The sequence below is a fragment of the Falco punctatus genome (assembly GCF_963210335.1).
Source record: "Falco punctatus genome assembly, chromosome: 4".
In the NCBI taxonomy this organism is placed as follows: domain Eukaryota; kingdom Metazoa; phylum Chordata; class Aves; order Falconiformes; family Falconidae; genus Falco; species Falco punctatus.
The window spans coordinates 98888342-98913318 of NC_137583.1; the positions used below are offsets into that span (position 1 = coordinate 98888342).

General features: G+C 47.4%; 1 protein-coding gene across 6 annotated transcripts in view; it reads left to right on the forward strand.

The window, feature by feature from the left end:
• The first annotated feature begins 800 nt into the window (after window positions 1–800).
• LOC308063810 (C-C chemokine receptor type 8-like) overlaps window positions 801–24977 on the forward strand; it is a 28655-nt gene continuing 4478 nt past the window's right edge. The window contains exons 1-2 of one of the 6 annotated variants that reach the window (XM_080387293.1): window positions 801–12578; window positions 13713–13784. The gene's annotated coding sequence lies outside the window, so the exon portion shown is untranslated. The other 5 variants (XM_080387290.1, XM_080387292.1, XM_080387294.1 and 2 more) reach the window with 5 other exon arrangements.

Consider the following 24977-nt stretch of genomic DNA (forward strand, 5'->3'; position numbering starts at 1 on the left):
TGTCATTGTAATTAAAAAAGAACTTGCCAGACACTACACCATACATTTAATTGGCAATCTTAAAGCTGTGTAAGAAGTCTGTTAAGTAAGATGTGTGTAAAGAAGCCGACTCTATTCTCTCACAAATTCTTGCAGTTACAAAATAAAGGCAACGATCAAGACAAAGGAGTACATTGCACTTTTGGGAGGAATAAAAGCATGTTTTCCTCTAAAGCTTAGCAAAACTCATGCTTCACATAAAGTTCATGAACTCATTGTTACGGTTCGAGGACAACTTGAAGAACAGGCTTGTATTTTTCTATAGAATTCCATTGCTACTGGTTTATTTAAGCTATACACACCCAATTTATGTTTTTTTTTTCAAGAGGATTATAAGCCCTATGTCTAAGGAATTTGTGTATCACAGCTTGGGTGGGATTTCCAGTGTTGCCGCTGGGGCGTTGCTGCAGGAATGATGCCGAAACAGAGGGGAGCGACGCTGGCAGGCAGCAGGCACAGGGGGCTGCTCCCCGCTCCCGAGGCCCGGCTCAGAGCAGCGCACCTGCCTGCAGCCCTGGGCTGCGGCTTCAGAGGGGCGGCGGGGAGCAGCCTCAGCACCTCTGGCTGCAGGCAGAAGGAGGTGTGTTTTCTGGAGAGAGAGCTGAGCAATGACACTGCAAGAAGCCTGGCTTTGTCACAGAGGCCATCCTTGTCCCTGCCAGTGCTGCCGGCCTCTGTTTTTAATGACTGTGAAACGGGCTCGCTCATACCAGGCTGTTTTCACTGGTGAAATCATTCTGATGCTGACGTCCATGAGACTCAAAAGGCTTTAGTCAAAGCAAGAAAGAAGAGAAAGAAAGAAAAAAAACTTTATCCACTGTGCCACTTTTGCACAAAATGAAAGACTGGGTGTAGCATAAGGAAGAAAACAACCTAACTATCACTGCGCGTATCACCGTTTGTCACTGGCTGTCTTCTCGGCACTTCCTAACCAGTTTTGCTTTGCTTTGCTTTACCTTCATCACATCCCATAATGCTTTGCAGCACAACGCAGAGCCTGAGTTTCCTTTATTTACCCACTGGTACTTGCTGGCTTTGGCTACCACCTACCCCAACGTTGGGAGCTCCCTCACACCCAGACCCAGGCGGGTGGCTGCAGCGTGCCTCCACCGCTCCCAATGGACAACCCTGGCCAGGCTGGGAGGCCCTAGCTGCACACTCCCCTCAGTGTGGCAGCTGGCCAAGGGAGTGATGGGGAGCCTTTTCCTGCAGAAGGGGAAGCAAGACTAAAGAAGAAAGGGCTGTAGCCAGGTCAATGCATGAAGCATCCCTCTCCACTGGCTGTATGGTGCCCCCTCTTCTGCCAGCCTGAAATGCTAGCTTGCTGTCTTGAATGGGCATGTTGTAGCTCTTGTGAAGGCTAAGACCTGATGTATGAGCAGCCTCCTGTGCTCAGAGGGATGAGGTGGCTCACCATCAGGCAAGTCACAACACGGCGTTTGCTTATCACTGGGTTAACTTTGTTTGCTTCTGTGTTTCCCCTGCTTTTTCTCAAGGCGGCAGCTCTGAGGTATAACGGTGGTTTGGACAAGGCAACCTTTGGCACAGACCTCTCGAGGCTGCAGACCTGAAGCGCTACTGCTGCCATAGAGGTACAGGGCATCTGAGCATGCCTTGCTGCCACTTTGCTGCCCTCTCTGCTGCTATGACTTACTGAGTTACTGGGCCTCCAAAATCACCGCTCCACATTACAGCTGGTGAAGAGGGTGATGCTAGAAAACCAAATGAAACAATAAAGGAAGAAAAAAGAAACCACTCTGCCCACCACTGACCGCTCATTTCCTTTGAGTCTTGCAGAAGATTGTATACAGCAAAAAATGATTTTTGCTCCTGGTTTCTGGAGAGAACCAAAGGTTCTTGGGGCTGCTCTTCAGATTAAATCTGGACTCAGTGAAAAGAAAGAAATGCAGAGTGGTCAGAACAACCAGATTGCAAGGGAGAATGGGAGAGAGGAATGGCCTGAGGCTTCATCAGGTCGAGACTCTGAAGGCATCTCAAGTGGTGGTGGTGAAGAGGCCCAGGCTCAGTCAGACTTCAGGAAAACAGAACTGACTGGGGAATGGAAAGCTTTTCACAATTAAAATGAAGTTTCCTACAGAAGACAGAGCTGGAAGAATTTCCTTGTACACGGGCATTTCCAGAGCACAGCCACTGTTTCCCAGCTCTCTGTTGGATACACTGATGAGCCAAAGCAAAATAAACCTAATTTAATGAACACCACCCCCCCACCCCTCCATAGTTACATTCAGAGCACTGTTTGTGTTAGCAATGAGGCAATTAATAACTTGCAGCAGAAAAATTTGACCGCAACTAAAAACACTCTGGTGCTGTTTTAGCCACTACTTCCCCAAACCTCAGCACTTCCTCCTGGTGAGGCATGTCTGCCCGCAGGCCAGAGGCATGGCCCAGGCAAGGTGCATTTGCAAAAGCTTCATCTGAAGAGGGAAAACCATCTCATCAAATATTTTCCCCTAATTCTGAAGAACAGCTGTGGCAGCAATGGCTTCTCTAGCTGATCCTGTGGTGATTGCAGTTCAGGTGGCACCGGACTGCACTTGGTCTGTGCTGCTCAGTGAGATCCACCTCCGGGCAGATGGGCTCAGGGCATGCTTTCCTCTCAATAGGCTCTTCAGAGAAGAAATCCTTTCCCTTGGCTGCCCCTGTGAACACAGCTGTTCTTTTTAAAGATCTAGGCTGAAATACAGCTGGCTGAAACGTTCCGTCTGAGCCCAGCAATTCTTAAGGTCCTGCTAGACCTGGCTTGCTTTCACACTCCCAGATCTTTTTCTCTAGCATTATCTTGATTTCCTTATATTGAAGATTTGCTGCTGTTATAAGAGCAGCTCAAAGTGCTTTACTGCAGTGTAGCCACTTTACAGAAGACATTGCACATTTCCATCTGCCATGGCATGCAGTTTGCGTGCATGTATTTCAACACCAAAGTATGAGCAAGCAGGTGCCCAGCAGCATCAAGTCCACCCAGATAAGCTGTTCTTTAGCAAAAAGTCAGCTGTAGCCCATGTTCCACAGCAGGAGGTAACATCAGAGGCTGAGTGTGTGAAGTATGGGCAAACCAAGATAGTATCTTAATATTCCAGTTCCTGAGACATTTCATAACGTCTCCGGCCATCTGTCCTTTGACGAGATCTTGTGGTAAGTGCAGCAAGGGCAAACAATACTTTATGCAACAAGGGTTGGCATGCTCTTCCCTGAAACCACTCCCTAGCTCCTAGGTTGCACTACGTCAACTCCAAGGTAGCTCCAGTCACTCAGGACATCTGTCCTGTTCAATTTACGTGGCAGAGGCATATTCTTCTACTTTGGTGATATTGTGCTCAAACCACGTTGAACAACCACTGTTGCACTTTTCAAAGGAAATCAAGTTTGTGAGCTGGGAAGTGTGGCTAACTCCTTCCCCCCAATTAAAGAGTGTAAAACCAAAAGGCAAGAAGCAGAAGGCAGTAATGCAATTAGGAGCTGTTAGCACAGGTCTCCAGGCTTGCATAAAGGTCAAATAATCTAGAAAGCAGTCTCTTTATACACTTTCCTGTTTCAAATCGTTCCTTACTTAAAACAGATTCTAAATACATTTGTGGATGATAATGTGGAAGTGAGTTCAGGCTAATTATCCATGGATGACATGAAGGATCCACACAGGACGTACGATCAATAAATACGTTTCCACTCTTCAAAGCTGGGATGCAATCTTACCTACCCCCTCCTTGTACAACGGGGCAGCCCCAGGGTGTCCCAGCCCTGGAGAGCACAAGGCTTTCAGGTTCCCCTGCAGAGGCTTTAAGACTCAGAGACAAAGCTCTTGGATTTTGCTACGCAGCTTAGCCACCACCCCAAGTGACTTGTCTGCACCTCTTCTCCAGAGGCCAAGCTGACTGCAGTGCAAAGAGCAAACCTTCAACCCTCATCTTCCAGCAAGCACGCGCGAGATCCTGAGTGGTGCCCATGGGACCAAGTGTGCATTTGCAAAACCACCCAGTGTGCCTGCAGAGGCTGCTCCTTCACTGGGTGGGAGGCAGCCAAGCATGAAGGACGTGTGCAATGTGAAGCACTTGGCCCTGGGGCTCTTCGGCAGTCTCCCTTTCTCAGAAGACGTAGCCAAACCACCATGCCGTCGCATCCGTGTGAAATGAAGCAAGCAGAATTTATGAACGGCTCCTGAGCCTTGTTTCATTTCTTGTGTAACTCTGCCCTAACGGGGATCAGCATCCTGCACTGCCAAGCCCCCTGTTCAGCGCTGGATGCCAGAGCTCACTGGAAGTGCACGCTACAGCTTGAAGCCAGAATTAAAACCTGCACTGTTTCAGAGCAATTTCTAGGTTTTCTTCCTTTCTGTCACGAACTAATGCTTCTTTTCCTGAAATAAAACTGATTCTTCTTTACTTTGGAATTTCTCACTTCAGAATTTCCCACAGCGCTGAAAAATCCAATTTCTGCCAAGCCCTACCACAAGCTGCTGCTGCCCATGGTGTGTAAACCTGGCAGTAGCACTAGGTGGTTGATGTGGGCAAAGTGAGGTTTGTAGAATGAGGTTTTAAAGACCAGCTGACGCAGAATGAAAAACCAAGATGCTTGGAGAGCTTGTCTGCTTGTAGGTGAGCATCAGCAAGTCCTTCACTTTCAAGTTCTCTTCTATGACTGAGATACCAAACAACTCAGCTCTCCATCTACCATGTCTCTTTTTCCACCAATGTCTTTTGTTCTAGCAAACAATGTCTTTTGTTCTATTGCTGCAGGTAAAGTCTGGCTGATAAAGGCTTTTCTCAGCCTGTAGAAAGCATTGGCTAGGATACAAAGCTGAGCCTTGACTAAAGGGAATAAATTAGTAGGGATGGATCGTGACAGTCACTAACTGCAGCTTTTGGAGGAATTTGGGGCAGCTCCTTCATTAGGAGGCAGTTACCAGGGGCTTTTCAGCTGAAGCAGGTGGCCAGCATTCTTTCTGACTTTGATAGAGCCCTCCTGATTCCTATAGGGCAGCTGGCAAACTGTTCTTTTTTATCATGTTTATATTCTGCTGTCTTTCTGCTAGGGAAAAAAAATAGGAGAGATGAGTCACTTAAATTGTATACAAGTCGAAAGTAGTTCTGTGGAAATGAATGATGAAAAAAAAACTCATAAAAAAGGTAAAAAGAATTGTCCATAGAATTAGCAATATTTATCAATCTGAAAAATACAAAGTGACAGAGCCAGTAGCACTGTGCTTCCCTGCGCTTCAGGTATAATGCCGTTCCTTAGACTGCATGCATGTTGTGGGAGACACCCTAAGATCCAGAAGGGTTATTGGGGTGTCTGCTTTGATAGCTGTCCTGATTGGTGACAACCTACCCTGCCCATGCCCTTCAACAGCAGCGCTGCCCTTTTCCATCCAGCTTGGGGATGTGAGGTGTGCCCCTGTTTAAGGAAGTTTTTCTGCATATTTACAGATGTTATTGATTTTTTTCAGATCTCTGAATAGAGCTGTAGAAAATAAAAAGGCTTGTGAGCCAAGAGATTAGTCTGGTTTTTTGCAATAGGACCAGATGGTTTGACAAGAGCTTCGCATGCCTCTTGCCTGCGCTGGCGCTGCAGAAGGGAGAAGGGTGCAGGCTAGGTGCAGTGGTGCAAGTTAGCAATAGATGGCACGCTCGAACAGGGGTAACCCCTGCTTGCCCCCAAGCAGCCCAAGAAATCCCTTGCGAGAGACCCAGACAGCCATAGCTCTCTTCCAAAGGGAGGCTTAGCTGAGCATCTGCTCTTCAGCAGGCACATACATCCACGTCTACACCAGCTGCAGATAAGCAGAGCTGCTGGGAAGTCAGATTTGATCAGGTCTTGCATGTGGCTGTAGGCGTGTCTGGGACCCTTGTGCTGTTTGCTGGGTACTGGGGTGCTGGTGGTGTGTTGTTCGTCAGTGCGGATAAGGCAATCTTGGTCCCCCATCCAGTCTGAAGCTCCATCACACCAGCCTGGCAGTCTTGCTGCTGCGTCACCCCCTCTTCCCTGCTCCCTTCAAACCACCTGGCAGGGATGTTTTTGGGACCTGTGGTCTTCCCCAGGCAGCCGAGTCTCTTCTGGAAAGTGCATGAGAAGCTCTAAGCACTAGCTGCATCTGCGTGGGTAATTTATGGTTCAGTTTGTGAGGCTAGGCTAAAACCTTGTCAGCAACAGGGTATTTTCAGGTACATTTCGTATGAAAACATTTGGGGTTTGTTCTTAGTGAAAAAGTAAGAAAAACACGCATCTGTTTGGGACCATGGGGGAAGGCAGAAGGGCACTCTAAATTACCTGTTTTTCTCATTTTTTGAAGTGCAAACATAATTTTGCTTTAAAACCGCAAGGGCAGAACACAAAGAAAAGCAAGCCTTGCATTTAGAACCTTGAAACCTCATGTGTCAACTTTTCATAACATTTTCCCTTGGGTTTTTTGTGTGTGTCCCCCCCCCCCCCCCCCTTCCCAAAGGCTGTTGGAAATGACTCAGCCGTGCATGGGGCAGAGCAGGGCACGCCTGCAGCTGGGCAGTGGCAGGCACTGCTGACTCAGCCCGGGCACTGCCCCATCACCTCCGCCTGCCCAGGCCAGACCCTCACGCCCCTCCAGAGCAGAACACCCTTCTCTGAGCAGGCGAAAACCACCCTGGTCCCATGGGAGATGCAAGGCACCCTTGCTCCATTGTCCAGGCCATGCGTCCTCATGTCTCACTGCCATGGTCCCCAGCTTGCCCCCCAGGTGGGAGGAAGACCGAATCACTGCCAAAAGCTCTTCCCAAAGCACCTTGCTCACAGTGTTTCCAAAGAGGGGTCTCAAATGAGAGGTGCCAACTGGCCAGCTCTGGTGGACAAAGGTGTTATGTTTTTGCTTGAATTTTAGATAAGAAGATAGCATGTTCTTCCATCACAGCTCCCCCACCAACAGCCACTATCACACTTTGCCTCATAAAAACCACCTCGTGATAACATGATACTTAGGTTTCAATGATCCCTTTCTCAAAGACACCGTGATACTTTACCCCATCTTGGCTTTCATCCAGGTGTATCCACGTTGCTCATTAACACTAATGGCGATTGTTCTTACATATCCCAATAAGGCAGGTGATGAAAGCATGCAGAAACCAGCAAAAAGGGATAAAAGGGTTTTGTCAGAGCTGCAAGCATTAAGGCTTTATCTACCACATAAGGACAGTCCCTTGGCTGCAGTGGTACTTCTAAGATAACAAGTTAATAACCTCGCTATAGTCAGCTGGAGTTCAAGTGGAGGAGAGATGAACCAATGAAGTCTTCTTTTCTGTGAGCCTAGGGTTACTAAACTGAGTCTCAGGTCTCAATTTGTAATGAAGAAAAAACACTATTTGAAATTCAGTTTATTTTGTTTCAATTCTTCATCTAGGATTTTACAAGACTATCCCTGTAGGCATCTGAGCAACAGGGTATAATTCTGCTCTTTTATGCTGGAAGGGCAATGTTCTTTTTTTTTAACAATGACAGAGGAAAAATAATAAAGTTTGCACCCTGGCTTGTATATACATTCTTAAGACATATAAAGGATGTTCAGAAATTTAAATACAGGCAAAAAGGAAGGGGAAACTTCTGCCTGTGTCCACAGCACACAGCATGTTTGACTCTTCTAGTTTTCCTGAAGTGCTCTGAAGCTGAGTGCAGAGATCTTCTGATACCTGGCGAATGAAATATGACTAATCAAGATGAGAAGTGGTTTTCCTGCATGTCGGTTTATTTTGTTGATATCTTTCTACCTCCAACAGCAAAAGAACGCTTTGGAGAAAACATGTTAAAGTTTTGAGTATATTTCCACTTCAGGGCTGAGAAAGCTTTAAGCCTGGGGAAGCAGGGACCTCTCCTAGTAAAACCAGCCTTCTCAGTCCCATCATAGCTGAGGCGGAGAGTGAGCAAGCCTGAAAAAAATCCTAAAATGGCAGCAGATTTACTTCTTCTGCTACAGAGAGCCAGCCAAGACCAAAGCCACACCTTGAAGAACACAGCACCACAAGAAGCCTCTGCAGCTCTTGTTCAAAGTCTCTGGGGTGGGGGTTTAGCTGGTCAGGTTCTTGAGGGCTTTCACACACTGTCAGGGGGGAACGGATGGAGTATCATATGTGCCAGGCCCTTGGGCAGGTTTTTCATCCCCTGGAGGGATGAAATGTGTGCTCACACCTCTGATATGGCTATGCAAAGCTCAGGTGGCAAAGCTTAAACTGGTGATAAGTGTAGGTTTAAAATGAGTGCCTAGCTTTGCCAGCCATCACTGAGCACCCCACTTCGTTGCTTTAGCACAGGGGAGTGGAGGCAGGAATTTGAACTGTTACAAAATAAAGTTATGAAGCTTTGTCTGACCATACCCAAAATGTGTCGTTATGAGCTGATCTAGTTAAAGCGCAATTTGATTTAAGTCTGGTTACATCTATTTATATATTTCTGTATCAGCTTCATGCCTTCCTCCCATCAAGGCAAGCTAAATTAATGTAAGCCACTTTTAGGTCAGATTTGGTGTAACTGTATAGAGTTTTCTCTAAAACCTGCTTTTAAGTTGGCTTGAAGACAAAATGCCCTACTAATCTTTTCTAGAAACTAAGTCAAAGCATCACTGCATGTTCCTGGAGCGGGGGACTGGTACATTTTTGTTTGCTTCCTGTGCTTTTACTGAAGTCATCATGAAACTAAGCATCACACTTAGCTGAAATATTACTGTTTCCCCATTTGTCCCTGCCAGGTGCCAAAGACGGCAGAGTGGACTTGTGTCCCTGTTTAGGGGACACCACGAGGACCTGACAAAGTGTGGCTGTAATTTTAGCAGTGGATTGTTGTCAAAACCATATTTCACATATCCTTTTTTGATCTCTTTTTCTGCCTGGGCAGTTAAATAAAGTAAGGATGTAATCAGACTGAGGAGCACAATTTTCATCTTTCTTCCTGAGTTTTTGGCAGTAGAATTTTCTTGCCTCTGGCTTTTGGTGATTGCCCAGGTGATGGGGCAGGGTGTCCTGCAGCAGAGGTGGGTATGCTCAGCTGAAATACGGACAATGCCTACGGTGGGTCTCTTCTCTTGCCCCTTCTGGGATGTGTGAGGCTGTGCATGCAGGGCTGCTAATGCAGGACAGGGCCAGCTTCACCCAGAGCTCACACATCCAGCTGGCCCCCCCTGCTTTAGCATGGCTCCCTATAGGGTGGTATTTTGGGGAAGGGGGGTGATTGTCATGGGAGCCTGGCTGGTCACACTGAGGCTCTGGGTGGTGTCTGGGAGTTTGCCCAGACCTCTTGGAGCAGGTCTGAAGAAGGTGCTTATGCACTGTTGAGCAGTGTGGCCCTATGGAGGGTCTCATGCCAGACTGAAACTGTGGGGTTGGGGAGCACAGGACACAAGAGACACCTAAATCTCTGCTGGCAGGCGCTGAGGATTGGAGAAGGTTGGAAAATAAAAGCTAACCTCAGCAAATCACTGTTTCCCAATGACAGTCTCAAAGTTGAAACCTCAGGTATGAATCACCTGCCCTTTAAAACCTCTTGGGGTTGCAACAAGTTCTGCTTGTGCATTAAGGACAAGGAGCTAATCAGTGAGGTTGCCAGTCCCTCTCCTTTGGGGTAAATGCAGCACACCCACATGCTGGTTCCCAAATTTGCTTTGCTTCCACTCTACAGCTTTGGCTTGGGAATACAGCCACGGCAAGAGCCCCTTGCCCACATCAAGCCAAGTCTGTGTAAATGGTCTGTCTGCAGCACAGATGGGGAGGTGGAGTAAGGCCAGAAAGAAAGTCTGCTAAAACATTTCACCCAGTGCTTTGTGCAGCAGCCCCGCTGTGGTCAGTGGAGCTGCACTCATGTGGCTAAATTTGACCCTGTGGGTCTCTATCCTGCTGAGCTGCAAGGGAAAAGATGAAAAGGAGGAGAAATACACAGGGATGAACTGCCATCCTGCTGTGGAATTGGAGCCATCAGGATGACCAAAAGTAGATATTCTTAATTTTGCTTTTACAAAAATAAAACTAGGCAGGGACAATCCGAGCAGGGACAATCTGGACCTTGATGCATTTTCTTCTTCCCAGTGCTCCCCTTCCAAGCTTAGCTCGGCTCTTTCCTTCCTATGAGCTGTTTTGTAACCACTGCTCCTTGTTGCACCGTGTACCACAACACAAACAGCCCTGTGATGACAGCCAGGGTCTAACATGTGATGGTGAACGTTCAGGGTATTTAAATAGGGTGGGTTTTGGAGTCAGGATGTCAAGCCAGGTGCTGGCTCTGAATCCAGCTAATTTGCACAACCTCAGAAAGTGAGTTTTGTTGGCTCTCTGGAAAACTCTCCAACACAAGAGCAATGCTACAGCGCAGTCTTGCTGTAGTTTCCCCAGGCTGTCCCACCTCTTCCTCCTCAGTTAATTTGAGCCATTGGAAATGGGATCAGACCCAGCGTACCCCATGTCCTGCGGTTCTTTGTGGCTGTGACTGGATCCTGGATGGGGTGTGAGCTGAAACTGACCCTAAAAGGCAAAGCTCCGGCAAAGATATCTCAACTCATCTTTTCCTGAGATACCTCAGTATATTTTTCAAGGTTTTCTTGGAGAAAATAGCATGTCTTAATGGTGCCAAAAAGTAACACTGCAGAATGAGTGGCAGAGAGTGAGGTACATGGCTGGGAGACAAAGACCCTGGGCCAAGGCAGATGGGGGGAGTTTGACTTGATCCCCAGACTGATTACACCCTCGGTTACCATGACCTGGCCAAGGTCCCCGGCCTCTGATAGGCACCACTCATGGACAGGTCTGACCTTCACAGTACTTTGCCTACATAGTTTTGGAGAGCTACAGGGCAATGGGAGAAAGCATGTGCATTTTGGAAGATTTCTTTTCTAGAGGGACACAAAGTAGCAATTCCAGGGCACGCAAGGAGGAGTTGACAAGAGCTGGCAGCAGAGCAGAAGGTGTGCAGGAGTCCTGCCACCAGCTCTGCAGAGCAAGGCAGCTACACAGCTGTGATGCCAAAAGTGGAAGCCAGGGTGTGTAGTCAAATAGGCATGCACAATAGGGAACCAGGTGCTCTGGGGCCAGGTCCTGCTCAGGGGTTATAGCAGGTAAAGTTAAGTGTTAGCTAGTTTCAGAAGACCAGCTCCATATCTAGCTAGTGACACTGGCAGCAAAACTTGCTTCCTTGGGTTGGTGTGGTGCAGCAGATGAGGAAGAGGCACTGGAGAACCTCAGAGCACAAAAAAAAGAAAGATCAGCTCAAGCATGGCCGAGGCTGACTGCAAGATACTCATCCTCATCACCTGCTTTCTGTTTCCTTCTTGGTGCTGCGCTGCCCATCCCTCCCTGTCCTGGCTGCCCATGGCCTCCCTGGATCTCCTCTCACTGTGCCCTGAGCTTGTGCTCCTGTTGCTTCACTTTCTTTACCCAGGTTCATTGCTCATCTCAGGTCTTTGCCTGTTGTCTGCAAACGGTGGCTAACGCGCTGCACTGGATGACGAAAAGAGGAGCTAAGATCCCTTTGATTCCTCTGCTAAACCCATGCTAACAGAGGCAGCCAAGCAGCTGTATGCATGCAAAGCCCCCTCTTTCCAGCTGGCAGGGGAATGGCTGCACTCACTGGACTGTCACCCCATGTTGCAGAGATGTCCCTTGCTAGAGGGCCATGAGCAGCAGAGGCGTTTTGCCATGGGCTGGTGAACCCCACAACAGGTGCCATCAGCACATGCTGTCTGTATTCCTCCTCCTGCTGCTCTTCTTGGGGTACCTGGACACTCCTTGGCTTCCCTCTGCTCAAGGCTGCCCCTGATGCCCTGTGGTGATCCCTGCCACCTCATGGTGGTTCCTGCCATCCCGTGGCAGTCCCTGCTGTCCTGTGGTGGCCCTTTCCTCCAGGCATTTTGGCAAGCTAGGGGTTGGTACTGGTTTCCAGGGAGGACCAAGGTCTGTGTCAGCCCAAGACTTAGATGTGCATCGCTCCTGGCTGGAGGGGTCCACTGGCCATTGAGGTGGGGTCCGGTGGGGGACATCTCCGGCAGAGATGTAAGCACTCCCCAGGGGGGTAGATGGGGCACAGGGCAAGAGGTTGTGCAAAGGGAAGAAACACCTAACGGATAGTTGTCTGAACTGGGGAACCCACTCTGCTTCCCGCTCCAGCATTGCTCCAACATAGAGCATTTTACCCATTTTAACAGTGTAATGTGAAATCCATGGGCACTGTAGGACCCCACTTCCCAGTTAGAGGCAGAGAAGCTGGCTGACAGCTGCAGTAGTCAGGGGGACAGCAACCCTCATATATCAAAACATATAGAGGCACTGCTTCAAGAAAACTTAACTGTAAGTATATCTATTTGGTGAGGTGGGGGAGCCTCAATGCCCAAAGGCAACCAGTGCTGTCCCCACGCCAGCCTCCAGCTCCTGCCATCTGTGCATCTATGCAGCCCCAGGAGCCAACAGCTGCTGCCCCACGCCACAGCACAGAAAGCTGCTCCCTCCTGGGTTCCTGCACAGCTCCTGCCAAAGCGCGTGCTGCCAGCGGAGGAGGAGGAGGACACTGAAGCAGAGCCGAGCTGGGAGGTAGGTAGTGCTCACACGTGTGGGAATTAGTTTTACCTACCCAGCGTTGAGAAAAACTTGCCCAAACCCTGGCACTTTACTACAAGGGGACTGACTGGTGGCGGTATTTTATCTTTAGGACAGCCTGTTGTTTTCCTTCTTGTGCTCGCCTATTGTTCTTTGGATTCCATGAAGCCTAATTGCTGCTCCACATCTCCTCCTCCCACGGCTGCATTTGCACTGTCTCGGAAGCTGTGTTGAAAGTTGGTTGCTCCTTCCCCCCCCAGTTGATTCCTGTATTTTTGCACCCATGGCTCTGAGTGACAGTGACCTGGTGCATCTGTCAACTGTGACTGCTTCTCACCTTTGGTAATCCGGTCCCTAGCACCTGTGCCGGAGATGAGAGAGGATTTGAAAAGCAAGCATGCTAGGGAGGGAGCAGTGTAGAGGATGTTTTCAGCTCAGGTGCTGTGTGTTCACACTTCGGTGGTGGCCGAAGGGCTGATAGCTTCTGACCCAGCTAGTTATCTGAAAACCTTTTCAAATGTATAGCGCCTGGTATCCCTGACTGCCAGCAGCGTTGGCTTTTTATGAGAGCGTGATCTTCTTCTCCCTGTGCGTGGCAATTCCTTCCCTGCTGCTCTCACGCCGCAGGTGAGCCCCCTCCTTTCAGTGTACTTGTGGAGCAGGAGTGGGATGTCAGAGCAGCGGCAGCTTGCCCAGCCGTCTCTCCTCCCTGCAGGCCTGCAGCTCAGCCCTGCACCGTGTCTCCCTACCACCGCACGGTGAGCCAGCCGCTTCGCTAATGCTGCTGAAAACTTTTTGTTTACTGAAAGATTGGGTGACTTTTCTTTTTGCAGAAGACTGATTCTCAGCCAGAGCAGGCAGACCTCTCAGGACCAGCATTTTGACGGAGGGTGGTAAATGAAAGAAAGCTACTTCTGACATGGTTCTGTAACACCTGAAAGCCATTTGCATGAACTTGTTGGCCGCCAGCACCCTCAGACTGCAGTTTACGATTCTGGACCTAAGATACACTAAAACCCAACTTTGTATTCAAAGTGTTTCTGGATGTCGGGCTTGTAGATGATTCCTAGGCTCAAATTCTTAGCACAGCAAGTGATTTAATGACCTTTTTTTGTCACAGGTTTCTAGAGAGGCTGGAGACAAATGTGTGATTTCCCTATGCAGTCACTTCCTTGTCTTGTGCAAGGGGGGAGCGAACAGGTGTGTTTTCTACAAAGCTTAACACTGAAAGCATAAATGAAATCATGTTGGGAACAGACTTGCATTATTGAGTAGCATGCTTTACTGGGAAGTACATTGAATGTTAACCTGTGGTATATGTGGTCAGCAGCTGTTTGATGTCTTATCAGAATACATATTCACATTTCAAAAGGCAAAGAAAACCTTTGCATCTCTTTTTTTATGATGTGATTTCACCTTGCTGCCTTGGATGGTGGATCTATTTTATTACATTACAGTAGAGAATTTCTGTTTTAACTTTCTGTTTTTAATTTGTCAAAACTGAACTGAGACATAGCAGGAATAAACGAGGGTTGTTCTGTTCCATCTTCAGACCTATGTTACTGATAAAAGTCCGAAGTAATTAGAACGGCAAGCATTCTTTGTCCCAGCTTATGACAATTATCGTTGACAAAGTGAAGTGCAAAGGTTTACTCAGAGCTGACTGCCCCCACCTATGCTCTGGGCTCTTCCTTAAGGAAACCTCACACTGGGAAGGGTTTTCTGAGTTTGGATTGCTGGTTTTGCACATATTTGATAGAATAAAGATAAAGTAAGCATAGCAGCATTTTGGGTAAAAGAAGTACAAACACCCAAGCCGCTATCTTGTGTTGTTGATTATTCAGTATTATTTAAGACTAATTTCAAGAGCTTTCTTTTTTTTCAAAGATTGCCTAAAGCACTGTGGCTCAACTATTGACTTCAGGGTTTCTCAGATGCCCATTGCTCTGTCCAAGAAATGTGGACACATTACTATCAATCTTGTCTATAAAAGCTGGTCTTGTGTTTGGGCCTGGTCAGAAAGACATGTTCACACCTAGTAATTTCAATAAGTTAATGAAACATTTGACTTTTTACTCTTCTGCCTACAAACTTATAAGAAGGGGACGTATGAAATCTTGATAGTTCTTGGAATTACTGGACTGTATCAAAAAAGAGTCAGCAAAATAAATTCTGTGTATTGTAAAAGGAAATACGGATTTTACCTATGCAGTGGCAAAAGTTCATCTGTTTTGTCCCACTCATTTGAAAACCACAGGAGCCCCTCTTGTGCTTTCAGTACACCAGAAAAACATGAAACTGCAGTTTGGTAATGAGAAGAAAACCTGCCCCAAGCAACTGCATACCGCAAAGACACTCCTCCTCTTCTTGAACCCAACTTCTTGCCGGATCTGGTATTTTTCAGAACTCGTATTTCTTATCTTCACTGAGCTGTGCCTGTCCATCGCCAGCCCACAGGAGAGGTCAGTGTAGGTGGTGGGAGCACGAGCTGCTTTACCCTGGCTAGCCTAAGGGATCCTCCTTGCTGCTAAGGCAAAGAGAGGGTAAGAAGGGCTGATGCATAAAGCAGACTCCCTCTTGTCAGTGCAAGTTCTGCTGTGCTGCATCCAAAGCCAGGCTTGCAGCCCCAGGCTGTGTTGGGAGGAATGCCTGCCTCCATGCTCTCCACACACCACCACCACCACCCAGCTCCCTATGGCTTCACTCTGTCCAGTATTACTGCTGGCAAACCTTGGCATGTCTCCCTGTAAGCAGCACCACGCAAGATCAGGAGAGAGTATAAAGATGGTCAGCATTGATTGATCCCTGCAGGTTTTGTACCTGCACTGCCGCCTACATCCTAGGACAAACTGTCCTGCTTGCTCCTGATGTGTCTGGATGACTTGCTGGGTCCACGCTAAGGTGCTGAGCATGAGTGGCCTTCCCTCTTCCCCAACAAGCTCTGGCATGTGGCCTCAGCATGGCTGCACTTGTTTGCAGCGGCATGCATGGTGGATGTGCCTGGTATGGACAGCATGCTCCCTGGTGGGTCTTTAAGGTTGAAAACGAGAAATGAGTTCCCCAAGAGCCTGGTGCTGCAGCTCTCCTGGCTGTCTTGATCAGAAACATTTGAAAGCTTCTTCTGATACTGGTGAAAAGCCTCCGAGTTGCAACATCTAATCATAGCACAAAAAGTATGTAAGCATCTGTATTCTGCATGGCCAAATTCTTTTAGACTTACTTTCACTCTTGTGAGCTTGACCCATGGGCTTCTAGCTTTTTCCAGCGCAATTGTGTTGCCTTTGTTGCCCTCCTTGCCAAGCCCTTTGACTCACCAGCTCTCGTACAGCAGGTTGAGCTAACCATGAGGTTTTCAACACTTTTTGTATCTTGCACATTTCCTGCAAGAGGTGGCAGAAAAATGTTTCCTGAGATGAAGTAGGTGAAAAAGAATAGCTACAAAATCCAGACCAAAAGAACCTAAAAACCCAAGAAAAAGCGTAAAGCTGTTCAACAGGTTCCTGTTTACCAGTGGCTCAGATAAAGATTGATAAGTGGCATTGATGAACTCTCCTTGCATGTTCTCTCAGACCACAGCAGCACAGGAGGTGTGTGTCACCCCAGGAAAGACTCTCTTCACACATCTAGCGAGGGTAGAGGTCTGAGGGAAGATGTGAAAGACACGACAGCACTGTGCAGATGCCTGCTTTGAGATCACAGCCACTGCAGTCTAGATGGGAAACACCATCAGGACCAGACCATTGCCCAGATTTTGCTGCGTGATGGTCTCAAGCTGAGAGCTGCCCTGGGGAGGCATTGCTAAAGGCACACGACCACTCTAAGGGGACCTGCTGCCAGTGGCAGGGTGCAGGCTTGAATCCAGGGTCCCTGAGTCACATTCCAGTCTTAAACCACACAGGCTTCCCTGTTTTAAGAGCATGATTTCATACGCTGAAAATATTTTTTCCTTTTAAAGTCTGGCAAGTGTGCAGAGCTGCTTCCAGGGGAGGCTCCTGTGGCGAGAGCTGAGCTGTGCTCACAAGGCAGACATGGGTGCCAACGGCCACACAGGGAATTTCCTACCCTGCAGCACCCCAGTTCCTCACAGCCCCCAGGCTGGCATGACCCAAGGCCAGCCAGGAGGCAGAAGTGGTGTGGCCAACACAACATGGCAGTGAGCCCTCAGAGGGGTACTGCTGGCACCCAGCCACGGGCAGGCACCAGGCTTGCCACCCAGGAGTAAGTCTGGCAGTCTGCACCATGCGCCACTGCTCCCAGGGGGCAGAGAGTGAGGACAGGGCCAAGCCCAAACCCTGCCAGGGACCACTCTAGCCTTTTAGCCAAGTAGCTCAGTGCCCTGGCCCATGCGCCAGCCACGTGTGGTTCATCTGCATTCACAGAGGCAAAAAGTGCTGTACAGGGTTAGGTGGCATTGCTGCGGTGGGAGCAATCCTGCCTGGTTGCTGTGCTGCAGCCCACAGACTTCACACCTGAAGGGTCAGTGAGCCCTGAGTGCTGGCAGTAAGGTGTGCTGGGTTTTTTGGTGGTCTCCAGCTGGCGCTGCCTGGCCGGGCGCTGGGAGCAGAGCTGTGCTCTGGCTGGGCGGTGAATTTGACCCCTCTGCAGACTGGGGCAGCTGGGACTGGGCACTACTGGGGCAGGGCATATGCTCCAGTGGCCCTCTGCTCCAAGCCGCTATGGCCAGTGCCCAGCTCAGGTGGTGAGTACTGGGCAGCCAGCCAGCACAGGTAGCTTTGATCATCTGGTGGGGAAACATCAATTTACACCAGAGAGGGAATCCTGTGCGAGTCAGTCTAACTAAGTTGCTGGAAAGCACTAGAAGAAATAAGCAGCCTGCAAGAATATAAAGAGTTGGAGCCAGTACAGGTTTGTCAAGAAGCAGCTGTGTCAAATCGGCCTCAATTACAGCATCGGGCAAGCCGGGCATAGTGGAGGTATCCTATACCTTGGAGCTAGCAAGCTTTCTGAGCACATCAAATAACCTTAACATGGGTGCACAAGTGGTCAGACAGTCAAAATTCCTGAGCAGTTGTGGCTGGACAGAATTGCTGCCCAGAAGGGTCCTGCAGCCAGGGCTGTGCTCTGCCCCGGCACAGGCCAGCGTGCACGTTACTGCTCTGGCTAAAGGGCTGGTGCACATTTTTACTATTTTTACATACACCATATGACCTTGGGAGGGGGTACAAAAGTACTGGTGGACAGGGTGGCTGCTCAACTTGACCTTGACAGATTAAAAAGCCTGAGAGTGATGGCCTTTGGTTCATTAAGGACAAGCGCCCACTTCTGCACGTGGGCGGGGTCAGCCAAGGCCACAAACACAGGATGGGGAAGGCAGCACTTCTGGGGAAAAGGATCTGGGGGCCGTCATCCAGCACCAGAGAAGCGTGAGTCACCAGTGCTGCGTGACTGCAAAAGAAGACAACTACCCCAAGACAGGTGACTCCTCCAGTCTTCTTTGCCAGGGCTAAGGCCACAGCTGGAGCTGTATGTCTAGGTTTGGGCACTGCAATGCAAAAAAGATTAAGGAAAACTGGACAGCCACCAAAAGAGAACAGTGGTTATGATGAACAATTTAGAAAACATGACCTGAAAGGAAAAAGATGATGGAACATGACCTATTAAGATTGAAGGGAAACATGGTCTTAGAAAATTTTAATGCAGCTAGAAGAAAGCAATTGTTCCTCCATGGATAATGTAAATAACCTACTCAAATCATACCAGAACAGTTTTAGATTAAGTCACATTTACTAGGAATGAATCTGGAGAAGCACTGGCATGGTTTGTAAGGAGAAGCTGAGGGGAATGCAGAGGCTGTGGGAGCAGGCTGAACAACTGCATGGCAAGAATAACAGTGGGACACTGCTGCTGCCTTCAAGACAGAGGATGGGCTACATGATCTCCCAGTGTCCCATCCAGCCCAGTTTCCTGTGATTTCTCCATTCCAACTCATTCTCTCTTGCATCTTTCTCTCTTCTCCACCCTTAGGCAAAGCAACGTCAGATGGCAATCTGAGAGGTGCCCATGCACTGGTGTACTGAAGGTGTGGGACAGTAAAGACTTAAAAACCTAAGTGCTTTGGGGTGAGGAAAAAAACATCAGATAAGGGACAGATGGAAAATACTCTTGTTCTCAAAGACTCCAGATGTATTTGTTTACTTCTTTCTATCCCACAAGTGCCCTGTGGTAAAACATGAGTGAGAAAAACCCACTCACTGCTGACATTGTTATGAATTAGTTACTGTGCTGGGAGTTTTGCAACACACTGATTTTTCTGCTTTAGTGAGACCAAGCGATTGTGCAAGGCCACAGCTGTCAAAGCCATAATCTGTGTGGCTTTGGTGCCAGCTGCGAACAGCAGAGCATGGAGTGGAGTGAGCTGATCCAGGCCTCACCAAGCACCTCCAGCTGCTTCTACTGTACAAACTCAGCAACAGTTTTTGGAGGACTCTCTAGCTCTCAGCATTTTTTTCCGCATTGAGCATCTGCTGCAGGAGAGACAGAGCAACACCAAATAGGTCTTTTGGATGCACATTTGTATATGTCTACATACACAAACATTTTGTTACAGTAATACCAGTCCACTTTGGTGGAGGGTATCAATATTTGACCAAGCTGAAAAGAAAATAAAAAAAATCTGTCTGCTATCAGCAAAACAGACACATCCTAATTCTACTGGAAATTTGTTGAAGATATGAAGTCTGCCTGTTTTTGAGAAAGAAAGGTTAGAAGAAGAGGTTATTTAGTTAAAAAATGCGGTATTTGAAAATGACACATTTAAAAATGAAAAATGGCCACGTCTTGTCTGGAACTTTTCAGAATAAAGTATTGTGACTTCATTTCTTTTTCTCTAATTTGGAGGGGGGAAATCCTCCCCAAACAACCTGGCACTTTCAGAGATATTTTAGTCAACCTAAATATACTTTTTTGATGACAAAAAACCAGATTACTCAAAATATCACCTGCTTACAAAATCTCACCCACCTCTTTGTACACAAGCATACAAATATGTTATCCCCGTTAAGAAAATGAAATGAACCATTCTGCCATATGGCACATTTGTACCTCTACACTGGCAATGGTCTGATTAAACAGTTTTGATTGATGTGGTCCTACTAAGATGGTGTGTTGACAGCTGATGTTGATAGAGCCGAGCATTGTGGCATTAACTGAAACAGGCAAGGATTTCTCAAAAGATAGCTCCTATGTGGGATTTCCTCTTGTGTCCCCCGGGTGACCGTCAGCCCTGGGCACCCAGGTCTCGGTATCCCCCTTACCCGTCCCTGCTGCCCTGTGGGAGAGGGGTGCAAGGGATTTGCTGAGGGTACTACAGCCAGGGAAGAGACCTTCTGGTCCATGCAGGAAGCAGAGGCATTTGGAAGAGGGCTGCTGAGACAGAGATGGCCAGGAGGAATTCAGGGTGGGAGGTTCATCAAAGTGCTACCTGACACACTGCTCCCATGCTGCAGAGGCCATGCTCACTGTGACCTCCTGCCTCTACCTTCTTCTGCAAAGCCAAGCTGTCATCATTGTTCTTCCCATCAACAGTGACGACTGCTGGTATTTTACAAGCCATTTTAGCTGAGCAATCCAGCCTGTCTGAAGATTGCATGCTCCCTACTGCAGTTAATCCCAGTTCTGTTTCCTCTGGTGAAGTAAGCCCTCTGAAATGTGAAGTGAGAGCTGATTTGGAAGGGAAAGGCCTCTTTTTGATGAAGAAGCTGCTCTTATTTTGCTGTTGAGCAAAGGCAGAGGAAAGTGCTCTTCTCAGATAAGAGCACCTGACTCAGTTGTTTACCATTGCTTTGAGATGGGTGGAAGCAGGGCATGGCATCGAGGCAAACTTGTCCTCCACTTTCCAGCCAGCTGCTATGATAGCGAGCAGATCCAAGAAATGCTTTGTCTTTTCTTGGGAAATACTCTGCCAGGTAGGGTATTTTACTCTGCTTCCCCCCCCCCCCCCCCCCCCCCCCCGTCTTTTCCTAATGGCTGCTGCAGCAACATTGGAGCCTGTGCTGTCAGAAAGGTGCCTCCCATCCACCTTACCAAACAGCCAGGGCCATACTAGGGCTCACAGCTGGTGTTCCTGAGGCTGAAGCAAGTTGCTGATGGTGTCTTCTGTTGCAGCCACAGTTTCCTTTCTGTGTTCAAACTCAATTCATCTAAACCATCTGTAGGAGGAAGGAGAGGTTTCTACAAGAGCAGGCAGTTTTGCAGCAGCTAAGCTGGCCCTCGCCCCCAGGCTGAGGAGCTGCAGTGGTGGCACGGGGTAAGAAAACCCTCTGTGACTAATGTCAGAGGCTGAGCTAGCATGCATGGGTGGTTCTTCGGTGCAAGTGAATATGTCTAGCTGTAGAAGCTGCAGATGTGGCCATGTTGTTTCCCTCACAGCAAGATTCGTTTTGGTTGTGGCATTTGCCACAGCCTTTCTGTTTAACATGGGGCTTCAGTGGAGTATCACTCCCCTGACCTTGGGGCTTCAAGGAGTTCAGGGGAGTAGAAGTCTGCGTTACTCTGATGTGCTGGTCACTTTTAGGCTGACAGTGTCTTCAGCTATACGAAGTGTTGCATGTGTTTCTTCCCCCCTGAAGCAATTTTACTGACAGAAGGTAAAAGCAGAAACTAACTTCAAAGGTAAATACAAGAACCACTGTGGTAGCGATGGCAGCAGCTAAAGGGGAAGTGTGAATGAATGGCATAGTGCAGAGTTTTGTGGAGACTCCCCTGCACCCACCAGCTGCCTGGGGCCACTGTGGCCACTGCAGGCTGACCCTAACAAGCACCATCAAAACATAAAAGACAAACCAGAAGGCTCCTCCGACAGTGACATTTTCCCTGTGTTTTTTAACCTGAGCGGTGACTGAGGTGCCTGTGCACCGGCATTTTTACCAAGGTGGTGATGCCACATGGCTCTTCTCTCCTGCCGCCCACAGCCCTGACTGGGTGCATAATGTGGTGTGTGGCACAGCTCCTGCACCCAATTCCAAATTGGCCATAGGCTGGAGCACTGGAGATACCAAATCAATTGCCTCTGTTTTGCTGTAAGGCATTTCTTTCTCACAGGAAAGCTCACAAGAGTTTGGAGAGACACAACTAGCCCTGGTATCAGTCCAGCTAAAACTCAACCACAGGGACACTGCAAGGTAGCAGCCAGGGCTGCTGAAGGGAGCTCTAGGGTGGATTCTGGATGGGTTCTTAGCAAACAGATCTGAGACCTCCCTGCCCCCTGGCTCCCACCCAGCACCTTGGGAGCACCGCTGAGGCCCTGGGAGAGTGCCCCGTGCCTGCCATCCTGTCCCCAGCTACGAGAGCTCCTGGATCAGGTGTCCCCTTTGTACACTTAACCAAGGACCACTTTATACCCGCTGGCTTGCTCTCCTCCTGCAGGAAGGGTGCTCCACAGCCCCAGCGCCACACTGGCAAGCTCCCTTCAGCCCAAGGGACAACCTGTAAATATTGTTTTCATATGCCTGTGCTTTCTGTAAGGTGAGACAATCCTCCCTTTCCCCTGGCCATTTCCTCACTGCATTGTCTGTATGTGGCAAAAGTATCCCTTCCATGACTTTGCTTTACCAGGCTGAGCCCAGCTCTCTTGCACTGCTCCTGCCACCTCACAGCCCCTCTGCACCTCCTTCCACTTCAGCACTTCTGAGTGCTGGTGACCTTTAACTTCTGTGTTCTTTTTTTTACCACCTCTTGCTGGTTTACCACATTTTCTACTTTGTTATCTTCCTCACATGAACTTCAAAGTGCTGTTTGTTGGCTCAGTAGAAAATCCTTGTTTGCCTGCACGGCCCTTGTGTAACTCAGGACAAGGTGAATGCTACTCACAGACTGAAAAAGTGTCAGGAAGGATACAGGTCACCACAGCCTGGATCGTAGCTGGTGGTGGAGAAAATCCAGAATGCGTATCGCCCATCCTCCTCCTGCCAGATACCTTCCTCTGAGCTTTCAATGGAAATTTAGCATACCTAGAGCTTCCATCACCCCACATCTGTGAACACACCAGTGGTTACTTCTCTCTTATCACACTCCAGCCCAGCAGTGCTCTGACTGCCCATGCTCTTCTCCAATTACCTGTAGGAGATCAACTAGGGGTCCACATGGAGAAAAGAATAAAAGCTGCCTCCGGTTCTTCCCTGTCCCCCAGTCCAGGCATCTTCCATTAGGTTTCCTCATTGTAATTATTGCTCTTTCAGGCAACAGTTCCTACAATCCACCCCTGTGCTGTGGGCCTCCCCTCCTGTCACACCCACATACACCCAGGGACAGCACCTTTCCAAAGCCATATTTGTCATCTCCTAAACCCATCTGCTCCCTTCCTTTCACTGCCTTCAACAAATCACATCCTTTCTTGCCTTTAATGAATTTTCTTCCTCTGTTGAGAAAAGCTCAGGTGACAGCTATGTGTCAGGAACACTGACTACCCCGGAAGTGGTGCAGGCACGTAAACCTTTCTGAAAGACAGGCAGATCTAGGGACTTGAATGTGTATATCACTTCTCAAGCCACAGCAAAGCTGCTCCTGGAAATGTTACATCAGAGACTGTAATTCTGCTGTTTCCTTCCAAAACACTGATACGACCACAGTTTTTTCCTCCCTCTCCTTATTACCAGGCTGTTACCCATATGCAAAGTGCAGTCCTCTCTAGTCTGCCTAAAGTACAGCAGCCAGCTGTCTTCCAACCACAGCAGTTGTCAAGCCTGCTTACTTGTGTCTTATCTTTTTTTCACTTGAATTCAAGCTCTTTTCCTTGCCTTTAAGATCCTCTGCATCTTCTTGCTTGCTCCAGCTTTTCACACAACAGCACTTCCTCTGATGTTTCCCTGTCACATCCTTCCAGCTTCATGCCTCACTTTGCCTGGGTGTGCAGAATTGTGGCTGGAATTCTGCTGAAAAAAAAACCCAACCAGCTGGAAAATTTCTCAATTAAAAAAAAAATAAAATTAATGAACGGAAATCTTCTTGCAAAATCAGAATGTGTAACAGAAAATAAGAAAAAATATAAGATTTTTTTCATTTTATAGTATGTATAAATGTTTTAAAATGCAGATCTGTTTCATTATTTTACAGGTTTCATGTCAAACTATTGTTTAAATTTTTGTTATATGTGTTAATAACTTATCAGACAAACTAATGCAAAAAGCATCCAATGGAAAAGCAGGAATCTTTAATAGATTGATGTTTTGTTCATAAGAAGAAATAATGAAAGTTGACCTTATTGACTTCTAAATGAAAAAATATAATAGAATGGAGTTACATTATGTGGTACTGTATGTCTGTAACAGGATGTACTATTGACATACTAATGAGATAATTAATATATATAGACAGAATAAAGTTCTATTACAAAAATGTTCAAAAGTTAATTCTGAAAAAAACACCCCAACCAAAAGAAGAGGAGCTGGTGTCTTTTATGTAATAAGACCGAGTATTTAGAAGCAGGGTGATGCTGTGGTCATTGGTAGTGTTTTAAATACCTCAAGGGACAGGTCTTGGTAGCATTTTAAATACCTCAAGGGACAGGTCTTTTGTTTCTGACTGTGCTACTACACTAGTGCCAGGTCTTTCACTAGGTTACTTCTTTTCCCCAGCCCATTATCTCATTTTTTTTTTTTTTTTTTTTTTTTTTTTTTTTGGTCTATCTGAAGTATTTAGCTCTTCTCTTCCTTGGGACTGTCTTTCACCATCCATTTAGGCAACAGCCACCAAGCTCGAAAGCTACTTCAAATTGGAGCTGATAGCTGCTACCAAAGAACAGGGTTGTAATTTTAATAACAGTCATGCTTTAGATCCACATGCCACACATTTATTTGGGGCTCTTGGACAAATCCCTTGCATTCTCTGTGCTCCTATAAAACAGGAACGGTGCTTGTTGAGAGTAATGAATGAAAAGCATATAATTTGGCTGACTTATAAAGCATCACAGTTTACAGTATTACACAAAACAAAAATAATTTAAAACTATTGAATAAGATAAAAAAATTCAAGCCTATTCTTGTTTCAATTTTTTTCCTTGACCGTGTACCATAAATGCACTAAAATAGACTTTAAAAAAACCCAAAGTAGCAAAGAAATCCTGAAATATCTCCACTTGAATAAAAGCTGCTTAAAAATGATTGTAAAGAGGTATCAGTAGGTGTGAGTCCTTATTTTGCTCAGAAAGTTAATACATTACTTAATAGGGAGGGACATAACTAGACTGCAGTATACAAGTTGATATCAGCTGAAGGAAATGAAAATCTAATATAACGTAACTCAGAAATTATATGTCAGCTGCTGTAAAAAGTTGAAAATTTATTAGGGTGTTTTCTGTGATGGAGACATCCGAACTTTTAAATTTTTCACTTAAATCTGGGGTGGCTGTGAAAAAGGGGGGTTTAGTAAACACATTAA